This window comes from Notamacropus eugenii, chromosome 2 (assembly GCF_028372415.1).
Source record: "Notamacropus eugenii isolate mMacEug1 chromosome 2, mMacEug1.pri_v2, whole genome shotgun sequence".
Lineage (NCBI taxonomy): Eukaryota > Metazoa > Chordata > Mammalia > Diprotodontia > Macropodidae > Notamacropus > Notamacropus eugenii.
The window spans coordinates 168,437,701-168,462,910 of record NC_092873.1 but is presented as its reverse complement, the minus strand read 5'-3'; the positions used below and the strand labels follow the sequence as shown (position 1 = coordinate 168,462,910).

The window sequence follows — 25,210 nt, the reverse complement described above, 5'->3', positions numbered from 1 at the left end:
TCAGTACCATGACTCACGCACATGATAATTGCTTCTTGTTAACTAAAGTAAGCATCAGTTAGACATATATGTGATTTCTTCAGGACCAAGTAGATAATTATTCAGAAAAAGAAAATCCTTGAAATGTTCAAGAGTATAGTCATTAAAATGATTATTTTGGGAAATTTCTTTTTTACAAATAACAGATTATAAATGTGAAAAGAGGAAATTTGGAAAATTATTATTCATTGGAATCATGTTTATTTCCTGGAATGACATTCAAATGAAGGAGAATGGCCAATTTAGAGGCTCAGAATTCAGTCATAGGGTCACCAGATACCAGAGCTACAGGAACTTGGGGAGTCATATAATTTTGAAACATAAGGAGCCTTGAAGTCATCGAAATTAATCTCATATTAGAGATGAGGAAATCAAGGACCAGAAAAGTGAAGGGACTTGCTTAAGATCACACAGTATGTGCATTTCCAGATAGACACCAATACTCATGAACGTTGATTCAACACTTTACCACTATACTTTAGATCTGCTCTAGAGTGCTAACTTCTCATCCTATGCAAACTTCGACTCTTCACTTTGAGACTAAAGCCAATGACACTGAAAAGTCTGCTGATTTTGTGAAGTTATTTTATTAAGATGCCATTGAAATCACTGGTCCATTCTCATCCACAGTTTATTAAGGGGAAGGGGAGGGGAAAGGGAAAACGGAAGGGAAGAATATTTTATTAAATGCTTACTATGTGCTAGCCACTGTGCTGAAGTGCTTTACAAATATCATCCTATTTAATCCTCACAACCAACCTGTGGGGAAACGATATCATTATCCCCACATTATAGTTGAGGAAACTGAGACTTGCCCAAGGACACAAAGCTATTAAGTATCTGAAACGGGTCTTCTCAAGTGCAAGCCCAGCATTTATTCTGTATCTTAGGAGAGGCAGTATGGTATAGTGGAAAAAGATCTGGACTTGGGTTTGAATTTTGATATTGCCATTCACTTATTTTAGGACCACAGTCAAATCACTTCACTTCTCTGGACCTCAGTTTCTTTATCTGTAAAATACTGCTATATACATATATGTAATTATACTATGTATAGAATTGTGCAAACCTCAATGCTGCTATATAAATGCAAATTATTATTATTTTGGATAGATATTTATGTGCTTTTGTTTATGTTATACCTACCACATCACACCTGGACATGTCATATCTTTTCCACCAATCCAAATTTTAAATTATTTTCAGTATCCAGTGCAATGCCATGTTAATTACAAACTTTGCCTTAATCAAACAAGTCCACTATGAAATCAATAGTTTAAAGACAGGTTATCTAATTACAACTCCTCATCCCAAATAGATTTTTGAAGGTGTTAAGATAGTTTGCCAATATCCATGTCCATGTTCAACCAAGATCTAGAGTGATTTTGGATTCTGGACCCAGTTATCACTTCCTATCAAAATTGATTCTTTTGTAAATCCCTGTCTGAAACAAATTAGTAACAACTGCAGCTACTTATATCTTTAAAGGAGATGCTGATCTTGGTAAGTCCAGTATTACCAAGACCCAATTTCAGTGTCATACATATATGATTAATGAAAGAGAACCCCTTACATTGAACACTGTATTGGGTCAAGTTAACAAGTATTTATTGAAACTTGTTTGCATTATGGCACTGTGTGAGACACTGGAAACAGAGGAAGGAAGTATAAAAGAAGTAGACCACAACCTCCCTGAATTCAAAGAACTTAAAATCTAGTTGGACAGACAATACACATGTATGTGCAATTATTAGAGGACAATTCCATGGGGGCAGGGGGATGTGTAGCATAGATAAAAGGGTGCAAAAATTCAGAGAAAGGAAAAATCATAGTGGCCTTGGGTGATTAAGGGGGAGTTTGTAGGTAACATGGCACTACACTGGATACTGGAGATAATTTAAGATTTGGATTGGTGGAAAACATGACAAGTCCAGGTGTGATGTTGAAGGTATAGCGTAAATAGAAGCACATAAGTATGGCAGTAGAGTAGGACAGGGCAGCAAAGAATAAAAGGCTTATATTGAAGGAATAACAAAAAATACTATTGGTTACACATTTGTAAGACTTGGTCATAAAGACCTTGAATATCAGCCTTATTGGTTTGAAAGGGTAGGGGAAGTTTTTTTAGACAGTCAAAGATAGGAGCAATGTGACAGCAATGTGCTATATAGCTGGAAATGGGAGAGTTTGATGTCAAAGAGAAAAATTAGGAAGCTATTGCAATGATCCAGGTGAGAAGTGATGAAGACCTAAATCTTAGTGGCAGGTTTGGTATGAGAAATAAAAGAGCAAATTCAAGAGAAATGCAAAAGGAAAAATGGCATTGTTCATTGACTAATTTGCTATTGGAGGTGAAATAGAGGGAAGATTCACTCTTTCAAGTTTCAAGACTAGATGGTAAAATGAAATGCTAGTGGATATGCCATTGCAAGCCTTGATGGTGTTGAAAAAGGAGTCAGTTTAAGGGAAAGGAGAAAATAATAAATTAAGTTTTTTGCCTGTGGATTTTGAGGTGATAATGAAGAGCCCAAATTAGGAAGGATGCCGTTAGGCTCTAGGAAAAGGTTAGAATTACGGGTATAGATTTGGATATCATCATCATGGAGGTAAGAGTTAAAACCTTTAAAGTATTCTTCCAAGCACTATGAACTTGAGTTTATACACTGGAGCAATGAAGGACAGTCAGATATGTGAAGACTGAGATCTGCAGTTGGAACACATTTCTATCTTCTGCTTTACTTCAAAGCGTATGAAAAACTTTAAACACTAAGCCAATTTCATTTCAGAAACTCTATCCAGTTGAGATGTGAATACACTATTCGGGGGGGAGGGGGGGGGAGTATGAAATAGAGTTGCCAAATACCTTATTTACTCTTTGGGAGAAGCAGAATGGAAATCAGTCAACAAGCATTTATTTAAGCACTTACGAGCTAGACACTCTGTGCTCAATTCTGGGGATGCAAAGAAAGCCCAAACCATTCCTAATCCTCATGGAGCTCACATTCTAATGAGGAACAGCAACATATAAATAAATAGGAACATATAGAATGTAAATAGAGTATATGGAAGGTAACCTTAGACTGAAAGGCACTACAAGCAGCTGGGGTGGAGTGAAAAGGGGTTGGAATGGTGGGATCAGGAAAGGTCTTATTTCCAGGTAATAAATTAGTATGTCAAACCAGAGGAGTTTGTTTGTTTTTTTGACAGCATTTTTTAATTACTTTGTTTTCAGTTTTCAACAATCACTTCCATTAGCTAGAAATCTTTTCTCCCTCCCTTCACCCTCCTTCCCCTAGATGGCATGCAGTCTTATATGGCTTCTACACATACATTCTTATTAAACACATTTTAACATTAGTCATGTTGCATAGAAGAATTAAAAACAATGGTAGAAACCATGAGAAAAAAACAAAACAAAACATAACACAAGAGAAAATAGCTTCATTCTACATTCGATTCTATAGTTCTTTCTCTGCATGTGGATGGCATTTTGCCTCGAGTCCTTTGGGAATGTTTTAGGTCCTTGCATTGCTGTGAAGGGCTAAGTCTATCAAAAACAGTCCTCACACACTGTGGCTGTTACTGTGTAGCCCAGAGGAGATTGAAAAGAAGGAAAAAATGTTGCGAAGTATAGGATTAACTTTTTTGATACTAATTTCAAAGTGCATTACCTAGATCGAGAACCAAGAAATGTTCTATGAAGAATTCAAGTATATGAAGTGAATGATTTATTTCACAAACAAAGAACCCACTCTCTTTCACCACTTTTATCAGGTCATTTCCCTGCTCAAAACCTAGTGCATCCCTACTGATTGACCTCCATATGCAAAATAGAGGTTTTTATTTAATATTAGGGATATGCAGGTCTCTCCTAGGAAATGAAATAGGTAGAATAAAAACTCTAAGTTAATTTAGTGTAATTGAAAACATTTCCTAAATAATTGTATATACAGTATCCCACAAGTCTTAATTCTGTTTTAAGCTTTAATAGCTTAAATTTGCATTGTCTTTTGGCATACCCTGTATAAATAGGGAGCTTCTGTCATTCTTTGACTAGGGGAGTGACTTGATTAAAATGATATTTTAGGGTGACTGCCTGCTTAATTATTTAAAGGTGGCCAAGTGGCTGTAAAGAATTGACAATCAGGAGCACACACCACAGTGGGTAAAAGTAGTAGATAGAAGTCACTATAGAAATGGGAAATATAGAGCTACTGAAGTTTCCTGAGCAGGGAATAGTATGGCTAGAAGCTGTGTTTGAGGGATTATCAGTTTGGCAGCTATATTGAGAATGGATCAGAGAAGGGAGAGACAGACAGGGAATCCAATTAGGAGGTTGTGGCAGGTGAGAGGTGATGAGGGCTTGAATACAAAGGAAAACTGTCACTTTGAACTGAGGGATGATGGTGATACTGTACTTTTTCAAATGCCCTTTTCACCTTTTTGGCTGTTCTCACCTTTCTTCCTGCCCTTTCTCTGACTCAGTGTTAATGAAGAGAAGCTCTGTCCATCGTCTCCCCTTCCCTAGTCTCCCTCTATCAACACTAAAAGCTTAAGGAATTGATGTCATATAGGCTTATAAACTAAGAGAACAGCAACAAAGAATGTGAATTTCATTCAGTTCCCATCATCCCCCCTCTTTGTTTCTGTAAAAGAGAATAATTGTCTATCTTGGGCCGAGGGAGCATTATCTCATTTATTAAAGGGAAAAAGAGAGTGATGCTGAATGGTTACACCATTGCTTAGGGCAAAAAAATAAAATGCCTTTGAAACCTTAGTCTTACTAATTGAAAAAAGTGTACATTTTTTCTTCCCATTTATATATATGAAATTGCTATATGCAGTGTTCCTTTTGTGAAAATAATTCCTTCAAATACTCCCCTTTCCTGACCCATTATACATCTGTATTTGGCCTGAACTACCCTGCATTGGTTTCCTTATGCCACTGGGTTGTGAGTTACATCAGTGTTAATTGTTTGGGTGCAGATCAACTGGACCAGTTATAGTATCATTAAAGTAACATAACAGATTGATATGGAAGGAAAGTAGGAAGATCCAATTAGTTTTCAAATGAAGGTAGCTTTTAAGGGGGTGGATGTTATTTTTCATTAGTTAACTTAAAAAAATAACAGAATTCACAGATTAACAGATATGTTCTTGAGAATTAGCTATATTTCATTTATATATTGGTGTAGTAGAATACATTGTTTTAATAAAGCATTAATGAATCTTGCAGAATTTCCACTGTGCCTCTGTAAAAACCTCTGTATTCTCTGAAGTTTATGTAAATATTGTTCTTTGCTGTGCCAAAATGAAAATAGGAACCAAAGGCTTTTACATTTGTTAACTAGAACCATTCAATACACTCAAGGATACACTAAGGTTGTATGTCCATTGGCAAAGAGAAAGAGCAGTAAAAACAAAAGTGTGAGTAGTCTTCTATGCCACTTAACAAAGTAAAAAGGTTTGCACATGAGTATGGCTTTAAGCTTAGGGAAGATTTCCTAAGACTGAAACTGCTTGCCAAGTCTGAAGGAGATAGCCTTGGCACTGGACTTCTCATTTGGCAGAATAAAAGATATCAATGGTTGCTCCTCTTTGTGGCCTGCTGTCCCTCATTCTATCATCCTGCCCACCCTGGGAGAGGGATTCCTATTGGGCAGGAAATTCTATGACTAATGAAACCCTCTGGTGCCAAATGAGGTCCTTCAGCGGGAAGTCTCTGCAGCAGCTTGAGCTGTTAGCAAAAATACCTGTAATGGATCAGCTCCTAGCAGCTCAGCGAACCAATCCCACTCTCTCAGCTGAAAGACTTGCATGTCTTCAGTACCAAGCTTTTGTTTGTTTATTTCAGAAATCTCACCATGTTAACTCTGTTTTCTGATTGTCAGTGTGTTATTGGGAATGCACTCTAGATGCTCATTAGAGTTCTAACTATGCGGTGATTTAAATCAGTGTTACAGTTATTTGATGCTACAGTTTCTCCTTAAATAACATTAGTCTGTTCTGATACTGAGATATACCATGAAGAGGTTTTCCCCGCTTTCTCTCTCTAAACCATTAGGCTAATGTCCAGAGTGAACCACAGCATATATTTAGTTATTTTTTTCTTTGAGAAATTTTAGTTCAACAAATGCCAACTATATAAAAGATACTACATGCTTTAAAAAAAAAGAATTTTAGAGTATAGAAGCTATTTATAAATCTATTTGCTAACAGCGTGCTCATCACTCATCACTGGTATGTATCAAAGGCAGGATTTGAACTCAGGTCTTTCTGATTCAAAGCCTGGACCCATTAACTATGCTATGCTGCCTTTCAAATTATTGAAATAAAGCTAAAGTTTCAAAAGAAAGAGATGTAAAAAACTTGACCCATATGTATTAATAATCATTAAGTATCATGGTACTGAATAAAAGATAATTTAAAATTACTTTCTGATGCAAACATGCTATTGACTTTGGTCAAAATCTGTGCTTTAGTGCTCAGAGAAAATTTTGTTTAGTTTTAACTTTTGAAAGAAAAAGTGTCAATTCTGGAATATGGCCAAAGTGTTTAATCTGTGGTCATTGCAGAGCAGAGGTTCTTTACCATTTTTGTATCATGTCCCCCTTTGGCAGTGTGGTAAAACCAAAGAACCTCTAATCAGAGTGTTTTTAAATTCATAAAAGAAAATACATGTAATTAGAAATGAAATCAATTATATTGAAGCACAGTTATCATTTTTTAAGATCGTAAACCCCCAGGTTAGAACCATTGAGAATATCAAGAATTCAACATTTATTTTTTTATTCATGAAACAAATGCTGTTTTCCATTTCTTCTGGTCCTTAAAGAGCTAAACATTTATTTTAAGAAAAAGTTAGGTTCTTGGTATTTTTGTTGCCTTGGTTTTTTGTTGTTTTCAATTTTTTTGTGCTTTTCTTCTGACAATACAATATTAAATTAGATATGCTTAAATCAAACTTTAGAAAGTATAATTAAAATAATATTTCCAGTAATTCATTCTGAAGTTGTTATTAAGCACGTTGAATGGATGTCAGAGTTTTATAGATAATATCCTCCCTTTGATTGGATAATTACTTATTACTTAATTACACATTTAAAAAAAACCAAACTAATCAACTTACTTGACACTCAACTAGGCTAAATTTGATGGTAGTTTTACAGTATGAAATTCCTAAGTGTGAAATCTCTAATCTTTATTTCAGAGTAAAATGATTTGTTATTAGAATTCTTTATTCATTTTGTAATAGCAATTCAAATAGTGAAGTGGCGTTCTTAATGTATTAAAAATGAAAATGAGCTGTGATTTTCTGCTGTGGGCAGCTAAACTGTGTGTATATTCCTATGGGGAATATGAACCATACCCTTTGAATACAGAATGGATTATTGAGAAATACAAGTCCCATAAACAAGACATTCAGCCACATAACTTAAGAAATACAGTGTGACATATATTATTTTCATCAAATCATGTTGCCTGTTTTATAATGTTGACAAGTTGTTTACTGTACTTAATATTGTACTTTTTCATGAAGAGAAAAAATATCCAGTCTACGAAAATCAAAGAACATCAAGAATACTTTTATTGACATGATGTCTAGACATAGTCCATATCCATCTGGCACTTGACCACTTAGTTCACCTTTTAACCTTGGTTTATAGAATTATTCATTTAGATTACAGAAATAATAGTAGGGATGGCAAAAATAACTAGAATGATCAAATTTTATGAAGATAATATGTTTTTTGATTTTTATTGTTGTTAGTCTTTGTCTTGTAATACCTTAAACCTGGTACTCAGGTACTCAGTGGAGGAAGGAAAACATTGACAAACTGCTTCAGATTTCCATGGGCATTCATTTACCCACGAAAGGTGTTTAATTACCTTGCTCACATATTTTTCCAAGAGGCATGATTATCCCCTTAATTACTAGTCACAAAGTTTCTCCTTGACTTTGAAAAACACTGTGTATTCAGACACATTGAGAACTGATTTTCTTATCAGTTCTTTGTTGAACTTTTATACAAAGAGACATTATTTAAGTAAAAAAATAAACCACTTAAAATTGTTTGATCCATCCCACCTGGTATCCATCTGTGATTGTTCTGTCTTCACAATCTGTCATCTGTTTTTCTTCTGTATGTTCTTTATCATTTCATTTGAGGGTTATCTTTGAACTCGCCATTTTCTGTCTTCTACTTGATATAAACCGAGATTTCTAAACTCTAATTATTCATATTTGATTCAGTATTATGTATAAAATTGTGAACAAGAATGTTTTGGCACACATTAGATTAAATTATTTCATTTAAGCATATGAAATCAGTGTTCTTTAAAAGAAAAAAATCACTCCATTTTAGAAGTACATCTTATTCTAATTTTTTCCCAATTTTATGCTTTTTAAATACTATTTTCTGGTGGAAAAGCAGTGTTTATATCTAAATTTTCAGTCAGTTATTTTGTTTATTCTCTCTGGAGAATGCCTTCACAAATGAATATGATGTAATTTGAATTGAAATCCTACTTCCATTATTTAAATTCCTCATCTTCCAAATCACCCATTCCTAGTTAAATTATAATTGATTTGTGGACAACTTAAAGAATTTTATGAAATTCCAATTAAATATTTTTATCAGATCATAGAATTTTAGAGCTCAGAAGACTTTTATTTGTAGAAAATATAGTCTCTTCCCACAAAGAAAATGCAGACTTCCTCACACAAGCCTCCAATTCCATCACTTTCTTTTTTAGCAGTTGACCTTGCTTCCTAAAATTTCTGACAAGTTTGACACCATCCTTCCAAGGCTTCCTCATCTCCCTGCCTCCACATCATAAAATTGTTTTTCTCATCTTCTTCTTTTATCATCCTCTCCTTCCTCTAGTACCAAAGAATGTGACCTTTTTCTTGTTATAAATGACACTTCTACTCATGTCTTTGGTCTCCTTCTTTCTGTCTGTTTGTTACTTCATTCCTTTGGTTATTTCATTTCTCTGTCTCATTTTCAATCTGTTCCTCTGTAATGTCTCTTTCCCCTCTACCTAAAAGCTTATTTCCCTTAAAATCACAATAAGACAAACCAAAACCAAGAAAAAATTATCATTTACTTTCATCCTGCTACCTTGTCAAGTATTTATTTCCTCTCTCTTATTCACTTAACCATCAGACTTATAGAAGGAAGACAATATTCTGCCTCTATCTCTATCTCTATCTCCATCTCTTTACTTCTTAAACCTCTGAACTCTTTACTTCCTCTGCCATTTAATTGAAATTCTCCAAAGTCAGTAGTGGCCTTTTCATTAATATGTGAAATAACTTTTTTTTCTCAGCACTTCTCTTCCCTACCTTTTTATATCGTCACTTTGATGAAATGGAGGGATTTCAAACTTTGGAATCAAAGGATCTGGGTTCACTTGTAATCTCTGACTATTGTATATTGATTCTACCCATATTGTTGTTACTGCTACCACCACTACTGCTACTACTGCTTAACATTTATAGAGTATTTTAAGGTTCTTAAAGTTATTGGCATAGATTAAGTCATTTAATCCTTACAACAGTCCTGTGATTAGATGTTGCAGCTTATTAAATGTGACCGTGGTTCAGTCACTTAACTTTCCCCCCACAAATTTCTTCATTTGTATAATAGAGATAATAATATTTTACTACACAGCTACACATGAAGTTGTAAGGAAAGCATTCTCCAAATTACAGACTGTGAAATAAATGTTAAATGTTTTCACAGTTTGTTCCCAGCTTCCCCATTCCAAACCTATTTCATTTTGTTACTTTTTATGCTCCCTGCATTTCAACCAAACTGAACTCGCTGTTCCTTGACCCATTTCCACATATTCCCAACCTGTCTGCCTTTAATGAACTCCATCCATATATGCGTCATATATAATCATTTGCTTCCTTCAAGGCCAGCTCAAGTGTTATCTCCTCTATGAAGTCCTCCTTGAGCTGAAAGTGATTTCTGTTCCTTGAACTGTTTATGAACTTTGCTCCAATCTGCCTTTGTTTTAATCAATTATGTCACATGACATGATAATTAGTGTGCTTAGCATATTCTTCCCTATTATAGTTTAAGCTTTTCAAGGGCAGGGATCATTTTTTAAACAGTGTTTTTAATCTTCATTTCTTTTCCGGGGCCTAACATCATCTTTGGGTCATAGATTTAGAGATGGAAAGTATCTTATGTGTCATTTAGTCTAAAATAATCATTTTGCAAATAGTAGAAACTGAGTTCAGGAGATTAAGTGACCTGATCAAGGTCACACAGGTTGTAAGTTAGGATAGCCAAAATTCAAACCCTCCTCCACTGACTCCAAATTCAGGACCCTTTCCACAATAATATATGCTATTGCCACTTAGTAGGTTCTTAGTAAGTTGTGAATTGCATTTATTAAATAAAATATTTTACCTTGGAGTTTTAAAAGTATTTTTGTTGTTAACATTCTGTAGGTAAAGCTATATGTGTGTGTATGTCTACATATCTATTTCTCTCTATATATCTACATATGTCTATGTCTATCTATCTATATCTATCTATCTATATATATATATCTACATATATAGAGAGAGAGAGAGAAAGAAAGAGAGAGAGAGAGAGAGAAAGAAGAGACATTTTTTGGTAAAAGAATAGCAAAAAAGCTGGGACAAATTTTGTTTCAGTTAGGTTTTTCATTTACTTGACTATAATTGTTTTAACAATTAGAGAAGAGCTAGCAAGAAATAAATCAAAGTGACTTTTTCATAATGCAAAGCATCAACAGACATCTCTATGGGTTTTCCAATTGAAATGTAATTATAAGAATTTAATGCTTATTCCAATAATGGCCTAGATATTACTGACTACAATAGATCACAAGTGAGCCCATTTTATGTATTTCTTCTACAGAATTCTAAGCCATTTCAAATCAGAAATTTGTGTCTGGTGAATTTGAATTTTGCAAATACTGAAAGAAAGATGATCTCTTGTCAAGATCCTAAATGAAGGAAATCAATACTCTTTATAATTGCTTAGAAAGAATGACTTTTATTGAAGGTTTTGTCTAACCTATTATATACTGTGTAGCTATTTCTTTTATTTCTTTTCCTTAATAGTGATATCTTTGAAGAATCCTTTCTACTTACAATATTCTGAAATGGTTCATTCCCCACTTCAACCATTGCTCTCGCCCCCTCTATCACAGACGTTTATAGACTCAGGGAAGGAATAATCACATCTGTTTGTCAAGACTTGGCGTTTGTCCTGTCTCTCAATGCAACTTGGAGAGAAAGTATTTCTGGACCCTTTAAAATGGTGGACCCTTTAAATGTCTTCCTGTACTAATACAGCCAGGGGAAAATATATCACTTTCCTAAGTCATTCCCAAAAGTCTGACTAGCATGGAAATAAGACTAAAAAGAACCAATGATTCAACCGCTGGGAAAATAGGCAATCTTTGGCAACTGTATAATGCTAAAATTAGCATATTATGTGACTGATCTCTAGGGAATAGGTGATCTTTAGAAAAAGAGGAATGGATTTATAAACATATATTTTTTGTATCCAATAGAATTGTTTCCAAAGTTTCCTTTATTTGCCATTGGTTCTCTAAAGTAATACTTCTTAAACTATCAAATAAAGATTTTTTTCATGAAATAATAAGAGAAAGAAGACTTTTGAAAGTAAACCATTTTTAGTTATGACAGTGAACAAAAAACAACTGAAATTTTGGTAATCATTAGACGATTTGGAAAATATATTATGATTTTATTACAGATGTCTTGTTTTATCATAAATCTCCATATCTCTGATTAAAAAAAATTTGCATAACTGTTTGATTCAACTATTCTGTGAATCACTTCTTGTAGGTTTCTTTTTATTTTTGTTTTAGTTTTTGTCTCATTGCCACATGTCATTTCTCAATCATTCTGTATAACTAGGAATTTCAGATAAGTACAGAACTGTCAGCAACTATCATTCCTAAAAGAGACAGATTCCTCAAAGATCCTTTCCAAAGCTCTGAGTCCATAATACCATAGAAATAAAAGTGTGCTTAATTGGAGATGGGGTGGGTAGGAAGATATATCTCCTGTAGCCACAATTTCCTATATTTTTCTTTATTAGTATGGACTAGACCAGGATTCAGTGCTATGTCTTGATACAAAAACAAGTAATCATTTTTGTCAGGAAAAATAATCATTATTGTATGGCATCATGGTAATAAAATAAACAATTGAGGGACCAAACTTCCTCAAATTCAGCCTCCAGTTTGGGTACTGTGGAGTCAGTGTCAATATTCTGTGTTTACTGAGCAGTTTTCTTAGTCATCATATTGTAGACTGTGTCTCTGCTAACTCCTTTAAATCTATTTTTAGGCAAAAAATTGAGCTATAAAAGGAGTTTTTTCATCAGGCTATATTCTGCCACCTCTACTTCATTTTACTTGCAAGTATTCAGGCTTGAGTGGAGCTCCTGATCCCTCTGATGCATCATCTTAGAAATATCATGCTGCAGGGAGGACTAATTTCCCTTTGATCTATATAGAATATTCCACTGACATAACAGAAATGATTATTTAGTTCCTGAAATATTCAGACTGCTTCAGGGTGATCAATTAGTTCCTCCACAAGGCACTTCTTTGAGTTAGGTCAGTAGGATTGATTTGTCCCCATTTTATAGGTGACTGAATCAGCTGTGAAAACCTCAGAAAATTAGTTGTGGAAGAAGACTGGTGATGGTGGCGTTTGACTATTTGAAAACTATTTTGAAACTGATAACAGATAATTGGTTTCACAGTTATTTTTAAATGTTTCTATAAGGCCTGTTTTTTAAAAAAAAAAATTTTTTTGTTAATGTTAACTAAGTTACAAGCTTTTTGAAGTTATGCGTTGTTAAATTTAATGTAGTGAAAAGTGTGCTGAGTTTAAAGTCAGAGGAACTTTGGTTTCCATGCCTGTCACAGTGACTACCTGTGTCACTTTGGACAGGTTACTTAATCACTCTGATACTTCCTCAATATCCTCAGCTGTAAAGTGAGGGAGATTGGAGTAGATGACGTAGAAAGTCCCTTCCATATCTAAATGTATAGTCCTACAATCCTACTCAAAAGCTATCTCTAGGTAGCCAGGGACCTCTGGGAGTTAGTGAGGAACCAAATAATTATGGAGGTTGTTGTTCTTCAGTTCTTTCAATTGTGTCTGACTCTTCGTGATCCCATTTTGAGGGTTTCTTGGCAAAGATACTGGAGTGATTTGCCATTTTCTTCTCCAGCTTATTTTACAGATGAGGAAACTGAGGCAGACAGGACTGTAACTTGCCCAGGGTCACATTGCTGTCTGAGGCCAGATTTGAACTCAGATCTTCTTGATACCAGGCTTGGTGTTCTGTTCACTGAACTACTTAACTGTAGAGGAATTATCCATAAAAATGATTTAATTATTGAACTCATTGAAATTGATTTTGCATATTAAAGATCTTAAGACTGTATTTTATGTTAATATTTATATTTGTCACATCAAATGTCATGAGTTGCTTCACAAATCAATTTTAATAGTAGCTATAATAGTAATAGCATAAGTAGTTGAGATGTATATGGACATTTAAGGTTAGCAAAGCACTTGTATCTCATTTGAACCTTACAATAGTCTCTTGTGACAGAAATACCATAGGGATTGTTATTTACGTCCTACAAGGTTCAGGAAAGTTAAATGACTTGCTTAATCATGTGTCCCATACGTCACAGAGCTGGTTTCTATACTCTCCTCAATCCAAGTCTAGCACTCTTTTCTGTTCGACATTGCCTACTGACTGCATGTACATGACATAATGGATCCTAAAAACCACTCAGTTAAACAGTTACTCCACAATTATTTCCTAAGCACCTACTATATACTAGATTTTTGCCAGGTAATTGGGGTGCAAAATGAAAGCAAGACAGCCCCTAGTTATAAGCAGCTTGCATTTTATGTGTTATTTGTTTCAATTTGTGAAGCATTAAAAAAATAAATCATCTACTCAGACATGAACTGGAAAAACAAAATAAAACAGCTTTGACTTTCCCTTGTGTTTTCCAATATAATGAGGTTCACGCCTAGATTAACTGGCGAATGAGCAGTTCATCATTGCATTCGTACCTGCACAGTACAAATGTGGTTGATGACTTATCTCTATATGTATTTCTTGTGTCTCTAGACAGTATTTAATGTATCAACAGAAGGAGGTGGGAATGTCTGTCCTGAACTATCTTGTACAGCCATAGCTGCCTACTGCTAACTATTCCCCCCATTCCAATACCAAAACACAATGAACTTTTTTTTTTCAAGTTTTGTGACTAGCTTCATGCTTAATTGTTATGAAAAAATTTGCTTTCTCACAAAAAGTCTTCAAGAGATGCAAATGTGAGTAGGATATTCTACATGAATCATTGTTGAGGGGAAACAGTTGATAAATTAAAAAATGAAAATTTAAGCGAATAATTTGTAAGCATAGATGGTCTCAGGAAATAATTTAGCTTAAAATATAGTTCAGTGATTATCGATGGTAATGGAGGAAAGCAATCATGCAGATAATCTGAAATTCTTTAGGGGGAATTATACATCAAGGCTTCAAAAGATCTGTGATTCTGTAGTCCCTCTCTCAATGGAGCATATGATTTCTTCACATCTTAGAACACAATCTTGGTCATGTTCCTCTCCCCCTAAAAATTTTCTGATTGCCATCTCTCTGGAGATGAGCCTCTTTTAACAAACTAGACTGATCCCTACTTAAAATCTGTCTTCAGGCTCATACTGTGGAAGCCTTTGGTGAATAAATTTATATTTCCTGGACATACCTTCTTATAGTTGAGAAAGTGACCTATATTAAAGGTGGGGTAGAAAGCAGTGTGAGATTCAAAATCCTTGGACTGTCATATAAAAAAAAATTTAGCTTTAGTTTCCTCATCTATAAAATGGAAATAATAGTACCTATCTCCCAAGATTGTTGTAAAGATTTGTAAAGCTCTTTGCAAACTGTAAAGTACTATATTATTAATACCAGTAGTTATTATTAATCATAGTCCATACTTTGTTTCTTCATATAACTATAATAAATCACGTTACTTAGAAACTTAATACTATGTAATCTTCAAGGAAATATGATTTTAAAACAGAGCATTCAAGAAATAAAGCCTTTTAATACTGGGATTGTGAATCATATATACATCTGTTCAAAACCATGTAGAACAATTCATATTAAGAAGGATGAAAAATGATTTAAGTTTACATATATCTTAATATCATTTCTAATCAATAATATAAAAAGGAGGGATAAATTTGAAGAGGCAATATTAATGCAATAGTCAGTTTTGCTGTTCGAGTTCTCGTTCATGATGGTGTTTTATGTCAATGTTGCTGTAACTGCAAAGTGAAACCCTTTTCCATGGCATTCGCTCATTCACTCTGGCATGGCTTCTAAGGGGTACTGCTTTTGTCATTGGTCAAAAGTGTCATTGAAATAGTTTGTTTTATTTAATTCTCTTGTTGTCAGTTTATTACACTGAAGTATCAGGAAATGCTATTTTCTATCAAATGGAATTTAGTCTTAAGAAGGGATTTTCTAAAGCTCTATCCAAGGAAGTTACTGAACAACCAAAATAACAACATTGTAAGGCATTTTTCAGCAATAAAATGGTTCCAGGGTAAGAGGCCTTCACACCTTATTTTAAGGAAGTTCCAGTATATTTTGTTGGAAATAACATGTCTTCTGTGTATTAAAAGTTTGAATTGATCATTGTAGCAAAGACCAAATTTTTCACTAATTGATTGAGGAAGACACATTTTATAAATTTTTGTTTTTGGAAACTTCAGAACAGATATGGGAGCACATCATCCCCTGATTTTTTTGAAGAGGTAGAGGCCCATGGATGTGGAACATAATATATAATGTTAAATTTGTTTGATATATTGCTTGAGTTCGATAAAATATGGTTTTTTTCCTCTTCTCAGAAAAATAAAGTTTTATTAGAATGAATAATTCTCTGAGAGGGCTTGGGGTAAGGATAGAGTGAAAAATGTAAGTAATGTAAACAGATGTTACCCATAGAAAAATTATTTTTTAAAAGGGAGCGTGTATATCTCTGAATACATCATAGAGGTTTTGACAACAATGGCACTGGGGAGGGGAGAAACAAGTCAGAGATTCTTGAGAGCAACAGCAAACATTGTCAGGGATGGTATGCAGACACTGGACAGCCCTATTTAGATATGTCATTCACACTTTTTGCTGAGGCACCATTAAAAGACTTGTGTTTACTTATGCTTAACCATAAAACCAAAAATTTCTTTTTATTGAAAGTTAAAGTCTTTATATACCATTTCACCAAAAATGTATAAGATAAAAGAAATATACTTCATGTCTAGACATTGGTCATTGACATTGTTAATTACAAATATAATGCCATAGATTTATATCTTTATAAAATAGAATATACATATATACACACATATAGTACATTAGGAGCTATAGAAAATATAACAGATGGTCTATCTGACAAAACAGTATTTATTCTATCTCATTTATCTTTGATAAACCAGTATTAATTGTATGAGAAAGGACATGTTTTACGAGTGTTGCTGTTTCTTTTTCTATTAGTGGTGAAATCTTACTTGTGCAGTTATTAGGTTGTGCTTATTTTTTTCAACCATTGGGTGTAAAAATTCTGAAAAGTTGCTGTTACTTTCCTCTTACCAACTCCAAAGGATTTCTTCCACTAATGCTCAAGTTCATAAAGGCAGCAGAAATCTGTACAGACACGTTTGATGAGAACCTCTACATGCTGTTGCAAATGATCTGCCTTTTGTTTCCCTGAACCTCATAATTTGCAATTCCTTTTCCAAAATACTAGTTACTGATTGTTACACCTGTATGTACTTCAGGTACTTTGCCAGAATCAAGCATGATGATTTTTTGCTTGAATAAAATGACACAAAGTCCTATATTTTCACATATGTTTATATATTTATATATGGATGTTTCTGTATACACTTATATTTCCATATATATGATCCTAATGTACTGAAAGAACTTTTCTTCTGTTTTAAAATTTTCTTTTAATAATATTCAACACCTGTGATCACAAACTCTATATTTTACATGCATCTTTTTTCAAACTGTCACAAGTTTTTAGTAGGTTAATATATGAGGTCCCTGACAAATCTTAATATAATCATTACACCATGTTGTTTTCATCTTCCCTGCCCTGCTGTTCACTTTCAATGTGAAAAATCATAGTGTATCAGTGACAGGAGGTCTGGATTTGAGGCTGACTTTTGTAATTATTCCCACTGAGGTACTGTCAATAGGATTAAAATAAAGAATCTGGACCTGTCCATCCTAGATGAGGTCAGCAGTATGAGCAGTGGGAGTACAGTTTCTGCAAGCTGTGCTTTCCGTCTTACATTATAGAATCATAGACATTAATATGACACAAATATTTGAAAGCTCCTATGGAGACAGCCTGGCTTGCGTGCATTAGGTAAAATGTCCATCTGCAATAAATAATATGATAGCTTTCATTAGAATCCCTGACTGTGGATGTATGTAAATTCTAAAACGTATGAAAATCCAGAGAGTTTCAATTACAGAACAACCCATTTATACTTTATAATTAATAAACTCTTTGCAGCTGCATAACTTTAGCCAGGAAACATCTGCTAAGCCTCATACTTCACACACAGACACACACAGGCATAGTTTCTATAGAAAAGGTAGAGTTGAATTGTGCTTAAAATTACAGGTCTGGAAATGGAACAAGAATTAAGGAAGCCTAGTTTAGTAGTGTTACAGTGTTCAGAAAAATCAAGGGGCAGGGGTGGGTGTGTGGCAAGGAGAAAAGGAAACCAGTCATTTCTTCAAAAAGATTTTTGGTGATATAGGAGAAAAAGGGAAAAAAAACCTAAACTTGTCTATTAATTAGTATAAAAAAATCATAGATACCCAGGAAGTGCAATTGATCCCTTATATGTAGCAGGCCATTTGGGAAAGTTAATTTTAGAATATCTGCTGCATAATTAGTCCTCCTCTTCCTTAGAGTCTACTTAGTTTGGGTCATCGAATTATTTAATTTCAGAAAACAGGACAGTAACTTATTTTTTCATAATGGCAGTATATCATTCACAAGAATTATTTTTTGCTAAAGTAATAATTTTTACAAGTCATTAAAATACATTTAATACATTAAAATATATAAAATTAACAACATCTGAATAACTTTGCATTTCAATCCTTCCAAACAAGGAAACAAACTTTAATCTAGGAGGAAAAAATAATATTCTGACAAAAAATATTTTATATTATATAGAGGCAGCATGGCTGGATGTAGGCAGTGTTTGGACTTGAGATCAGGAAGACAAGTTTAGTTTCCACTACTTATAGTAGCTTTGTAACCCTGGGCAAGTCATTTATGATTTAAATACCTCAGACAACTTCCCAGGACTTCTCTGTTAAGTTGTATTTAACTTCCACTTTCAGGGAGCAGGGAGCTCCTCATTTTAATGAATTCACAGATCTTTCTTATATTTTACATAATATGTTTAAATCTGACTAAAATCTCACCCAGTACAGTAAGACATTTTGTGTGTGTGTGTGTGTGTGTGTGTGTGTGTCTGTCTGTCTGTCTGTCTCTCTGTCTTTCTCTTTGGCACACGTAAATGTATCAGAAGGGGTTAATGCTTTCATGAAATATGACATTGGAATGTCTTAATACTCAAAACTGAAGTTATGTTAGTGGAGGCATCCACATAATTCTTGTGTAAAAATACCTTACCACAAAAATACCTTACCACAAAAATACCTTACCACAAAAATACCTTACCACAAAAATACCTTACCACAGAATCAACCAACTTAAATTCCAGTTCTTTTAAGTTAGTTCCTTTAATTAACTTATTTACTCTTATATACTTACTGTTGCCTGTCTTTTGGAATGCCCTGTAAGTCTTGAAAAATTGAGCTAAAACATCCAGGATGTGGTTTCTCAGTGACACTGTAGAGATGTCTAGGTACTCCACTGTGACTGCCGAACATTCGCTGAGATCAAAGTGGGACACAGTTGAGCCACAGCTCTGCCTGGCACATACTAGGCACTTCATAAATGAGAGTTGGCTTGTTTGACCATAGGACCAGGTAAACCTGGAATGCTTACTCCTGGTTGAATGTGTTGATCCAGAAAGTCAGTTTTGGAGTCTATGCCAGTGGTAAAGAAAAGGGGTAATCCAGGTGAGGGTAGAGAAAAGGGAATTGACTTCTATGCAGTTCTTACTGGAAAAGGAGTACTTACCAAAATCCTTTTATTTTGGTTAGAGCTGAAGTTTTCAGTTTTCCTAAATCACCTTCCCTTCTCCCCCAAAACATTAAAGAATAGTGACAATTTGAGATAAACCATTGGAAAATCATACACCTATGGCTTTCATGATTTAATTACATGCAAATCATATATCTTTGAATAGCTTAGTTTTCAATATCATGAATGTAATGAAACAGCCCTATTCTATTGATTTACAAATAGAAAAAATAAGGATTTTCTGAGAAACATGTTTGTAATTTTTTTTCTGGCCTTCTAGTGTTTATATCCCATATATAATTTGAATTTGTGTAGCTACTTACAAATAGCATGTTTCCACATAAAAAAATTTAAAAAGATGAAACATTGAATTTTTTAAATGTTGGAAAATGTGTAAAAATAATAGCAAACTTAGAGATATCATGGTAGATAAACAGCCCCTGTCCATTCTACAAAAGGTACATGTGTTTCCCAGATTTCCTTTTGGCTTCGCAGTTTCCCATTTAAGTACTGAGCAGAGCCAAGCTTGCTTAGTTTATGAAATCTGACAAGATGATAGCTCCTGACTGTAGGCTAATGATTTTATGTTGTTTTATTCATTAAGGCCCCAGGGATTGAAAGAATAGAAGAAAAAAATCAAACCCAGGCCTCTCTCTTAATACTGTAAAACACTGCTATTCATATAATAGGCAAGTTATTATATACATAAAATCTTTCAAAGTTTTATACAGTCAGATTACATATGTGTATATGTGTATATTCAACAGAATCTTCAATTATCACACTGCTGCATTATTATATTTGTTAATATAAAGTTGTTTAAAAAAACTAAAATCTTCAAAAGGCAGGAAATTAAAATAGTATGTTTCTTATTGTAACATTGACTTTCCAACATTGCACATGCTCTTCTTATTAAAGTTGGGTTCTAAGCAGCTAACAACTGTTGAAGAAGTCTGGGACAAAAAGGATAAACAGGTTATCATGGAACTATACTCTTGCATACTTCCTAGAAAGTTTGTTTTGGATGAAATGCACATGATATCCACATACATAAGGAATGTATGTGTGTTGATGCTGTCAGAGGACAATTATACTTAAAGATTTCTCTCAGCACTTTCTGGAAAATTAGCTGAGTTCAAAGAGAAAATAAGATGGCCTTATTATTTTTTAAAATCTGTAGGGAGGCAACTGGGGAGCCTATCCACATGCATAGATTCAGTCTTCAGATCTGCCTCTTTGTGTCACCGGTTATCCTCTTTAATACAAACCTGAATCTCTCATTACCTACAGGATTTTTCCAATGATTTTTCTCTTCAGCAATTCTAATCTTAACAGTTAAATAAAATCATTCATTCAGCAGAAATTATGTACTTTAAACTGGTGATACTCCAGATGATATCTGGAGAGAAAACTTGTGATACACTAGGTTGGGAATCAGGATCCTTGGGTTTGGATCTTGAATCTGTTATTATTTACCTGAGTGATCTTGGGTAAACAGCCTTCATGACCCTCAGTTTGTTGTGTTTGTCCTTCATTCTCGAAAAGGACCATGCCATCAAGATGACATGAGTTGCACTTGACTTTGATTTGAGTGAGGGAGGGCTGTGTAAGGTCACCAGCCTCACTTTCTCCTCCAGAGCCATATGGGTCCAGTGGCCAGATATTCATTAGGATGACTGGAGATGGCTCAGGATGCAATGGAAGACCCTGACCATTTTAGGCTAAGGTCTTATCAGATTCTCACTTTGAGTGGATATACCCATTCAATGATTAGGCTTCTTTAAGTAATTACTCAAGGGATAGCCCCTTTAACAAAAATGAAAAATCAAACTGGGAGGGAGAGACCCTCAGGTTTCTTAGGTAAAAGAGAAACAGTTACTATTTCTAAAACTCAGTTTTCTCATCAGTAGAATGAAAGGGTGTTGAGCTAGGTGATCTCTGTAGTCTCTTTTAGCTCTAAAACAAAAGGCTTATGAAGCAGATTTATTTTATATGCCCTCAGTAAGAGGTGATAATCACCATGTGTATTGATCGCCTCTTTCTTTACAAGTTTCATGAAAATTATTTTTTAGATTATACTATTTTCAATATTATCCAAAAAGAATTGAGTGTTAAGTAAAAGAACAGTATGATAGAAAGAGTAACAACTGGATTTCTTTTTCCTCTTTCATGATAGCTACTTGTGTTTTATAATATTACAATCATATATATATCAACATTGAGCAGAAAGACCGAGGTTAGCTGTCCAATCAAATTGACTTTGGCCAGTTTTACAGGTGCCTGTTTCGTGATAGATTTAGTGAGGGTGCAGGCCACAAGTTATTAGAGAGAATGAATAGGGTCGATGGATTGTATGTCTGCAGCGTTAGCTGTATGAGTTTCTGCCCTCTATGCTGAATCTTTAAAATCTTGTATTATAGAGCTGTAAATCCCTAGGTTCCTGTATCTGAAGTAATGTTATATTTATTACTTTATGAATTCTAACGACCATATATCAAGATAGTATACATTTAATATACATTTTATAGTAATATAATCTTTAGAACTCTTTAATATTTGGAATTCTTATTAACTTCCTTCTGAAATAATCAGAAAGCACTTCTTAATGTCATTAAGTAATATGTTCAAACTGTACTGTTGCTATTTATGTTATGAAATCTTCAAGATGAAGGAATCGTTACTAAATATCAAAGCATAGGTCCTTCATTTAAAGATAGAATGAGGTGAGGGGTATTCTGTCTGCTAGAATTCACAAAAAGAAAGGACTTTAGCTCATACAGATAGGCTGTTGGAATCTCTGAACTCTAATAGAAAATGCAGAAAGCATTTGAACTTTGTTTTAAGTGTTGAGATTATGCCTTAAGAAATATTTTAAAAGAACTTATGTTTTTGTTTTGTTACTTCTTTACTAAATCTTTACTGTGTCTCTATACTATTGATTTATAATAACTCCTGCTGAGTAAGACAGACTGAGACTCACAGTGGATTTCTTTACCTCTTGTGCTGCTCTCAATAATGCTCTAAGCTAGAAGGACTAATGTATTTTACCAGCACTTTCTTTATCATCATGGAAACTAAGGAAGCCAATCAAAGATAAAGCATTTTGTGGCCAACAGGTTGATTTTTGATAGTGAATCCAGTATTTCAATTTCTGTATTTAGTTCACTTTCCTTTCTGACAGGTTAGCATTTATCATTGCTAGACACACACCCCCTTCAGTTTTCATGCAAATGTTTGGAAAGATGCCTAAAGATTTGAAATAAAAAATGTGGCAAGGATATTGATCTATTCCCCCTTTGTCATCCTCATAATTAGAACCATTGTTTCTCAGTGGTTAGAAAGCCTGGCCTCAGCCAGGGAGGACCTGGTTTCAAGACCTGCCTCAGTCACTTGGTGACTGTGTAACTGAGGACAAATAATTTGCCCTCTTAGTTTCCCCAGCAACTTTCTGAGACATGAAGCTGCAGTTCCTGCCACCCACATTGGCAGAGAAAGAGTATGAGTATGAGAAGTTCCTTATACCAATGAAATCACAAATCTGGTCCAAAATAATTATAATTATTACTTGGTATGTGTTAAGTATCCAAGTATATCCTGATCTAGACTGTATATCTCAAGTATAAGATTACACAGCTTTCTCCTGAAAGATAACACATCTAAATGGGAGGGCAAAGGATTATGTTGTACTTACCTTGATGTATATATTATGATTCATTTTTTTTGTATGTACTTAATAAATTTTTTGCTAGTATAATTGACACAGTATTCTCCTGGGATGCCAATCCTTTTAAAATTTGGTATCTCTGAATAATATCTTTGAGAATAAACCTTTTAAAATTTTTTCCAGAGCAAATATTTTGCAGAACCTTTTGAAGTCACATTAGTTGCACTTTATTTTTTTGAGGGAAGTTTTATTTATTACATTTTAAGTTCTAAGGATAATGGAGGTGTTTCACAAAGCTAGGTGGAGGCAGCTAGGTGGTACAGTGATTAGAGAGCTTGGCCTGGAGTCATGAAGATGTGAGCTCAAATCCAGCCTCAGATACTTCCTTAGCTGTGTAACCCTGGGCAAGTCACTTAAATGCTGTCTGCCCCAGTTTCTTCAAGTGTAAAATGGTGATAATAATATAGCACCTGCCACCCAGGATTGTTGGGAGGATCAAATGAGATCATATTTGTAAAGCAACAGCCCAGTGTCTGGCACATAGTAGGCACTAAATAAAACCTTGTTTCCTTCCTTACCACTACCACAAAATAGTCCGTGAAAGGATGTGATGAAATTTTAAATGCCTTATGATCTCTTCATGAGGTAAGAAGGTATTTGGATCAAGAAGGAAATAACTGATTGGCTATCTCAACAAACTGGCCCATGTTTGTAGGAGCTTTAGGTAGTTACAGACATTACAGCAGAAGATAGTCCAGCAGAAAAGCAGTCAGGTAGTAGAAGACTCCAGGAATTAGAGAGAGCGCCTCGAGGTTTCAGACTTTTGTACCTGTACCAGAGGGAGTCTGTCCAGGACTGTTACACTTTGTCCTTTCCCTGTCTACTTCTGTCTATGTCATTGGAAAGACTGGACACAGTACATTGAACCAGGAGAAAAAGGGCTCTCTGAAGAAAAAAGATAGATAAAAATTAACCCAGAAAGCTACAGAAAGATAGCCCTCTGAGGAAGGAAACAACTTGTACACCAGAGAGGAATGCTAGTTATGGACCCAAAACTCTAGTAACCACGAGTTTAGTTTATACTCCTTGGCCACATATATTCCTCTAAGGTTAGAGGCCATTTTCCAATGGATATATGTATAATTGGGAGAGAATGTGCTGTGGACTTTTAGGTCAATGTTTTTTGGGTTGGTTTTTTTTTTTTTTTTTTTGCTTTTCTGTTTGTTTTTAACCAACTTTCATTATATACCACTTTTGTAAATATGATTTACTATTACACTAATCGTCTGCTGACTGATTGAAATAGGAAGGATATCAATGGGAGCTTATGAATGACTACTAGAAATGTGGCTCCTCCTCCAAGAACCCTGAGAATAGTAGGCAGCTAGCCTCTTGGGACCATCCCACCAGTATAGGTGGGTGTTGGGGAAGCATCCCCACAAAGGGAACTGACTAAAAATTTAAATGTGTAAAACTGTCTACATGGACAGTTTATTTATCCTCATTATCTGATTTAATGGCAAATAGATTTAAATGAGGTAGAGCAATTAAAAAGGTCAAAACTTCATTAGGATTTTCCCAAGGAATCTTGTAATCTTGGGTGTTTCTTAGTGACAGTGATTGCTATGTTAGCATGGGTGCCCCCTTAACCTTTTTCTTCAAAGGTGAAACAGGGTCATAATCTATTTAAAATTGATGGCATCCCTTTGTTTCTAATGATGTAGCCATCCTCTGTTCATGGCATTCCATCAGGCTTGGTTAAGGCTGAAGATAACTTAGTAGAAAACAGTTAAAATAGTACAACTTGAACTAAAAAAAATTATAACAGTGTATGAAAATTAAAAGAAAACTTTAATGGGACACTGATGACATTTTCATAAGGACTTTAAAAGTATTATTATGTTAACCATCTGGAAAAAAATTCCACCAAAATTTTCATTATGAGTGAAATTAAAATGTAAAAAAATAATATAGCAGGATGTAAATATGTGTTTATGTTTGTATACATACACACACACATATGCATTCAGAGACTGCCTATGGATACCTGTAAAAGGAGCCATGTTTGTTGACATTGAAATACAAAGTAGGTCTTCATGAGCAGCTTACTTCTATATTCATTCTTTAAGACCAAGACTCAGGGGTTTCCTAATGCCAGCTGGTGATCCAGTGGTACTGCTTACCAGCTGCCTA

General features: G+C 34.4%; 1 protein-coding gene across 7 annotated transcripts in view; it reads left to right on the top strand.

Annotated features, from left to right (window-relative positions):
• EPHA7 (EPH receptor A7) overlaps positions 1–25,210 on the top strand; it is a 215,387-nt gene that overhangs the window by 49,267 nt on the left and 140,910 nt on the right. The window lies entirely within an intron of this gene.